At 37.1% G+C, this 7,398-nt stretch overlaps 1 protein-coding gene across 1 annotated transcript in view; it reads right to left on the reverse strand.

The window, feature by feature from the left end:
* The window catches only part of LOC114353071 (uncharacterized), a 65,432-nt gene extending 63,963 nt beyond the window's left edge, over nt 1-1,469 (reverse strand). Inside the window, exon 1 of the mRNA XM_028304888.1 lies at nt 830-1,469. The gene's annotated coding sequence lies outside the window, so the exon portion shown is untranslated. The remainder of the gene's footprint in view (nt 1-829) is intronic.
* Between the last annotated feature and the right edge of the window lie 5,929 nt (nt 1,470-7,398).

Raw genomic sequence — 7,398 nt, forward strand, 5'->3', positions numbered from 1 at the left:
AAAAATTATACTAAGATTATACAGCACACAAAATAATGAAGTAAAGGAAATAAATTTCTTATAACTAGGACACCATAATAGACATTATAGGAAAAGTAGATAGATTTTAGAAGTCACCGTAAATTATATTCGTAAAAATTATGCTTCATTGGGAATCTTTCTGGATATGGCTACAAATGACATAACTGGACATTTTGAAACTTTTTGACAATCATTTTGGGAATGACAGAAGCCCAATTTGACTACTGATCATGGTAGTCCAAGGATAACTCATGGGGGATCTTCTAAACGCTAGTTTTTAAATGCTAAATTGCCTAATGTGTACTTATATTGTTAGATTAAGATTGTGGGTGTAAAACTTATTAATAAATACCAATCACATTCTAGTAATCTTCCTGTAATTAACTAAAGAATTACAAAGTGATTAATAAACTTTAAAATTGTTTCTTCATAGAACATGAATAATACAGTCAAACTATATTTTGTTTTTCTTTTGCCTAATTTGGAGTGACAATGATATTAAAAGGAAACCAACAGTAAACATGGTCAGATTTCTTTCAACATATCAACTGTAGCTCAAACAGATGTAAACATACTACATTCTAATGCATTGCTTACTTTCACAGGAATTTAATATCATGTTTAAACTGTTAGATGTCATTTCAATAACAACAAATGAGTTACAAAATTATCAGAAGAAATGAGTCATCAAAACGCTAATTTAAATAGTATTTAGGGCGTTCTAAGTTTAAAATTGAAGTGACCTATGGCCATTCGAAATTTGAAGGGTCAACTTTTTTTTTAAAGAGAAGGCATACAAGTAACTTACGTTCGGCGATCAGCTGACGCTGATGATGAGTCCGTTAGGTCATCCTCCCAGGCCACTCCTGGCATCCAAAACAATCCGAAACACCACAAAAACACAATTCTATAGTAACTTTCACGATTGGAATGCACTGTACACAACTATCAAACAAACAAAATAGAAAACACACACAAACAAACTATGAAGTATCACAGAAGTCAATGGTCGCAAGATCTCGGAATTCCTTGCCGCTAACCCATATTCGGGCAATGTATTACTACTGTGTAATCAACGGAATTATTACCAATTTACAGCACCGCTTGCGACGTCCGTTCGGTCGCTGAGAAAATTTTTATTATCTTTTTCGAAAGCGACTAGACTCCCCGCCGCGGACCTTTCGAAAATGTACAAAATACAGTCGCGCGCCAAATAGGAAAATCGATAGGGACGTTCTATCGGCGCCGATATGAAATTTGAATAATAATTTATCAAAAAATGTAATAAAAACGACATTATTTTTTGTGACGGTTCCGAGCTGTCAGAATTTTCTATGTGCAATACGGCAGATTACAAAACAAACTGTCGTAATGCGAGGGCAGCGGACTATTGTGACGTCCTAATTCGGCCGGGTAGCTTTGATTGACAAGCCAAAATGAACCGTATTGACTCCACCACTTACGACTTTCCTATTTGGCGCTAATCGCGAAAAATTCGAAACGGATACGAATTTGTTTGTAAAACTTACTACGGACAGTAATCAGTCGATCGGAAAATTCCAAATAATAAATGGTGAGCGGGCGCGCGGCGTCAGTTGAAAGAAACGCGAGACACTGTTTTCGAAACAACACTGGCTCGACGTCATTTTTGGCGTATTTTGAGTTGGAATATCGTGAACGGGAAAACTCGAAAGCGTTCGGTTGCAAGAACGAGACGGCGGCCAAGATAGTGCGAGCGATTCTGAACTGTATTGCGGTGCTAGTTTGATACTTTCGCGTTAGACATTCGTTTAATGATGCGGGAATGTGTGTGAAGCCGTACTATTTTGAAGTTTTTTTCTATACTACGTATAGATAGTGGGCTAGAGAGGAGAACGGCTGTTTTTCTATGTAAAACTGTGTTGGTGTGCGTGACTTCCCGTATGTGTAGTTATCGTATGGATAAAGTTACTTCTGTGTGCGTTTTTGTATTACTTGGTAATATAAAAATTGTATAGTCGAGCGCGCCTTACGTTACGGAATCAATAATCTAAAAATTCATTTTATATTTTTGAGCAAGTCATGGGCCTTGGCTGTTTAAACTCGTAGACTGTAAGTAGGTATGCCTACTTTGGTAGACCTATATAAATAGGTAGGTAGACCTTCTTGGGCGAAGTTTATAGGTACCTACATACTTACTTGACTAGAATTTTGTGCTAGAATGTAGGGTTACTATGTAGGTAGGTATGTACTTGTGAGTGTGACTACGAAGGTTCAGTACAAATAATTAGGTACTCAAATAGTCAATCTAATCTATGAATGTGTACAAACAACTGTACATAGCTATGTTAATGAATTTGTTTGTTGAGAATATACTTAATGGTACCTAGGTATGTAGGCAAGGTACGAGTAACTACCTCTAATAATAATGTGGTATTTAGACGACGGGACCCTTGGAGGAGACCCTAATACAGTTTTGGCCGATTTAAATATGTTAACACAAAACTTTGAAAAAGCCGGTTTAGATTTAAATTTTTCAAAATGTGAATTGTTTGTACCCGACTCCTGCCCTAATTCAGATAGGGTCATTTCGAATTTTAATTCCATAGCTCCCAATATTAAAATTATTAAAAGAGATTCCCTTCGCCTCCTTGGGTCTCTTAAATTGGAGGAAGCGTTTGCNATAGGTAGACCTATAACTAGGTAGGTAGACCTTCTTGGGCGAAGTTTATACCTACTTACCTACTTGACTAGAATTTTGTGCCTAGAATGTAGGGTTACTATGTAGGTAGGTATGTAGGTACTTGTGAGTGTGACTACGATACGAAGGTTCAGTACAAATAATTAGGTACTCAAACAGTGAATGTATACAAACAACTGTACATAGCTATGTTAATGAATTTGTTTGTTGAGAATATAATGGTACCTATGTACAAGGTAAGTACGAGTACCTACCTCTAATATTAAAATATAAATTTTGATTATTAATTTAGTATTTAATTATGTTTTTATGTAATTCATGTACCTACTTACGTACCCATTTGATAATTCGCTTCGTAACCGTTGGATTCTGCTGCCCGTTGCATGTTTTCGTGAGGTTTACGTTTCGATTCCGCGGTCGGTCAATGCATCCGGTTAATATAGGTAACCATAATATTATGTTCGTTTCAGCCGAAAGACGTCCACTGATGGACAAAAGCCTATTCCTGTGTATTTATTTTTAATATACTTAAGTAGGTACCTATTAAGTAAATAAATACATAGTATTGTTTACATGTAGGTACTTAAGATAGATATTTTTCGCGTCACACACGTTTTCCGAAGTTGCAAGCTTTGCTATTATTTAATTTACCAATTTCTAATGGGCTACAATTTATTTTTACCAAAATAAAGCTTACCAAATTAATACATACCTCACCATCTACCTGACGGTTTTTGGGGCAGAAAAGTTCGGGAGTGGCAACCACAGAACGTAGAAAGAGGTCTCTTTGATGGTCTGTGGTGGCAACCACGAAACTGGAAAACCTCGTGTAACGATGTGGTGAAGGTCGCGGGAAGAACCTGGATGCGGGCAGAGCAGGACCAGTCATTGGTTCCCGCTGAAAACCAGCTTCGGCATGACGTTTGTGTTATGTCGCGATTTTTGCTGAGCGGGCGCCTATTCAGCATAATTATTATGTTTTTATTATTTTTTTATGTTTACTTACTCTTGCTTTGTATACCTTAAATTGTGCTGAATAAAAAAGACATTCTTATTCTTATTGTGGATATCCTTCTTTGTCCAGCTGTGGACGCCTCTTGGTTATAATTAGCGAAGTCTACCAAACTGGCAAAAAGTTACGCCTTTTCTTAACATTCATTTATGTCATCAGCTGATGGTTGTCAAATTGAGGTGTAAATAGACTTGGGAAAGAGAGAGAAAGAAAATCTTGTAGAGCAGGAAATGCACTACACTCGCGAGCATCGCTCAATGGAATTTTCCCACCTTTCTCTTCATCTTAGTTTGTTTTGCAACGAGACGCACCGGCTCGGATGCAAAAACTAAATTATTTTGATTTAGAAACTAACGGCAAAAGTCGTGTTGAAAACTTGTCATAAAATTGGTCTTGGACGCCTGAAAACCGAGTAATAGTTTTAGAAAGGCTGTAAAATTCCGTTTCTTTCTGTATTAGCTTTGAAATCAATAGGTAAATAAATTGATAGTCAATTTGAGTTCGATCGCTATCATCTGATGACGTCATCGTTCCAAAATAAATTGTCTTAAAAATCTGTGGCAGTGTTGTTTTTCGTTTTGACATTAAAAGTACGTCAATTGACAACTACACTAGCTAGGGTGTCCACTCAACCACCCTATTGATTTTTAATCTACAACGAGGAAGCTCTTGGCCTGCGTCTCTCCTGATGGAAACTGATGATCAGGCTGAAGGTGGAAGCGAGGTTCACCCGGAATCCTCAACCACAAAGGAACTTGCTAGCTTACCTCTCAACTGCCGGAACACAACAATTACGCAATAAATTATCACAGTTAAATATGAACTGTTACAGTTAATTAAAAACTGATTTAAAAAGTATTTTTAAAGACTTTTAATGGTGTCAACAAACCAATTATCTTTCATACAATTTTATTTAAAGTCTGGCCAAGCAATAACACAGTTGGTTGCACATGTTATTTTTTCTATTTGATATTAATTAAAAATTGTGTTTATCGAATGTATCGTGTATTATGAGTTTTAACCTCAAATAAGTAATAATTATTGTACTCGTGTTAAATTTAATAGAACAATAGGTAAAAGTAAAGAAATACAATAAAAATATACGGTTTATTAATAGGTGTTTGTGAATTGTATATTTGTTGAAGAAACGAAAATAGAAGTAGAAAAAATATTTTTATAAGTCATTTGACTGATGAGGACTGAACTCTTGTCTTTAACAATAAGTATAATATTAAATGCTAAAGATTCCGCTAACATTAACGCGAGAAGATTTCTGAAATCCATATTATAGAATCCATCATAATTATCCATTCCTGAATCGGAAAATGGTCTTCACACGCTCCCATTATTTTTGAAAAACCTATGCAACGATACCCCACACCATAGGATTAGGATGTAGTAACAAAAAACAGTTTTAAGTTATTAAGTGTAGCCCAACGGATTAGCAACCTGAAGTGGCAATGGGCAGGCCATTATAGTACGCAGAACTGACGGCCGATGGGGCAACAAGGTTCTGGAGGGGAGGCCTCGTACCGGAATCCGAAAAGCGCAGCGTATGACGTCCACCCACAAGGTGGACCGACGACCTTATAAAGTAGCAGGAAGGCGCTGGATACAGGCCGCTACCAATCAGTCAACACGGAAAGCAGGGGAGGCCTATGTTCAGCAGCTATGTCCTATGGCTGAAATGATGTTGATAATGATGATGATGATGTGTTCCTAGTTCCTTTTGAGCGATGATAATGTGGTCCACTGGTGATCTTTGGCACCGTTTCTCAAGTCCTGCGTCCTGCCGGGGCCGTCTTCCTAATATTTACTCTCTAATGATAACGTTTATTGACCGGAAATTAAGGATTTTTCTCAAACTTCCGGTCAATTATAGGTTTCTTACTTTCTGATCCTCACTAAACACAACTTTTCAGCACACATCTGTGTGTCAGCGTCAAATAGTTCGCGACATCCAAAGTGACCAAAAACTTGACAACACACACAACCTTTAATATTCCATTTGTGACAAAGACGAGTTGCGAACTTTTTGGCTACTTTGGGTGTCAAGAACTATTTGACGCTGACTGTACGTCATAATTTTCTTATAATTATGTAGCAGAATTTTAAATAGCACCATTACACAAACTTTGTGACCATTATATGTTCAATATATTGAACTGTTTAAATTAAATAGCTTCGAGACCACGGCACCAACGTGATAAAAGTCGTTTGTGAGTTTTAAAGGTCGTTGATCCCATTTTACTAGCGTAGTATCTTCTAGAAGCTTCCGATTTATGAGTCATAGTCATAAAATTATCATTACAGTAACAAATTTTAATTAATAGCGTCCGATAAATTGTGTACATTTTAATCGAATGTAATATAAAAGGAGAAACTGACTGACATATCAACGCACAACCTAAACGGCTAAACGTAGGCACTTGAAATTTGGAAGGGACGTAGTAGCTTAGGTGCTGTAGAGGTGCACTAAGAAAGGAATTCCCGAAATTCCCACGGGAACGAGAATTACAGGGAAAATCCTTTTGTATGAAATATCTAAACCGCTTAAGTTAGACGCTTGAAATTTGGCATGCAGGTACCTTAGTAAACTTGAAGCTTAGTTACAACAGGATATTGCAAAATTCCCATGGGAACAGGAGTTAGCGGGAAAAAACATTTGTATGAAAAAATCTAAACCGCGTAAGATAGATGAAGGGGGTAAAACGAGATCCACGCGTACGAAGTCGCGGGCGGCCGCTAGTTTTTACATAACCCTTCAAGTTGGCTGGCACTTGAAGGGTTAACATGTTATTTTACCTGCTGCCTGCTGCTGTTATAAGCTGCATATAATTTTACACGTTCTCATTTTTATTGTAAAAGCGGTAATATTCTGAGAAAAATTAAAAAGATTTTCCAGAAACATTTCAAATTCAAGAAAATATAACGTTCTTTTGTCAATTTAAGCTGGGTTGCACGTGCACCATCTTACTTTTACTTTAATAAATCTATTAAATTCCATACAAAAACACCGATTATTGTGATAGTTACGATTAAAATTAGGTGGTACAACTCAGCCGTAATTTTCCTTTTTAGCCATGCCCCATTTCTACTTACTTACCCACTTGTTTTTTTATAGAAACATTAAAATACTTTAAGTTTAAATAAGTACATAGATAATTCGATTCGGAGAAATCAGTTTCATCAATAAGTCTATTCGGAGAAATCGGAATTTCCCTATAGCATGGTGGTGGGTGCCACTGCCAGTGCGAAGAAAGCCACGACATTTCGGGTTCAATTCCGTTCCGACACCATTGATTATTTATCTGCCCCCCTAGACAAAACGCACTTTTTGATCGAATCGAAAATCGAATCCGTCAAATTCCATACAAAAAAGGGGCTTTTCGACCACTTTTCGACTGGTTTGCGATTATAATGGCACTTTGTCTAGACCCACTGGTCTCAAACATTGAAGTAATATTACTACGTATAGAACAGACATCGCGAACAAAATATGTACAGTGCGGGGTGCGGGGCGGGAATTTGACGGACAGCTGTCAGTCAAATCCATGACTATCAAGTTTCATAATTTATGGCGATAAAATCTGCACCAGAAAANACGTTTCTCAAGTCCTGCGTCCTGCCGGGGCCGTCTTCCTAATATTTACTTTCTCGTGATAACGTTTTTTGACCGGAAATG

The sequence above is a fragment of the Ostrinia furnacalis genome, unplaced genomic scaffold (genome assembly GCF_004193835.3).
Source record: "Ostrinia furnacalis isolate ACB-3 unplaced genomic scaffold, ASM419383v2 OfSCF1604, whole genome shotgun sequence".
NCBI classification, from domain to species: Eukaryota; Metazoa; Arthropoda; class Insecta; order Lepidoptera; family Crambidae; genus Ostrinia; species Ostrinia furnacalis.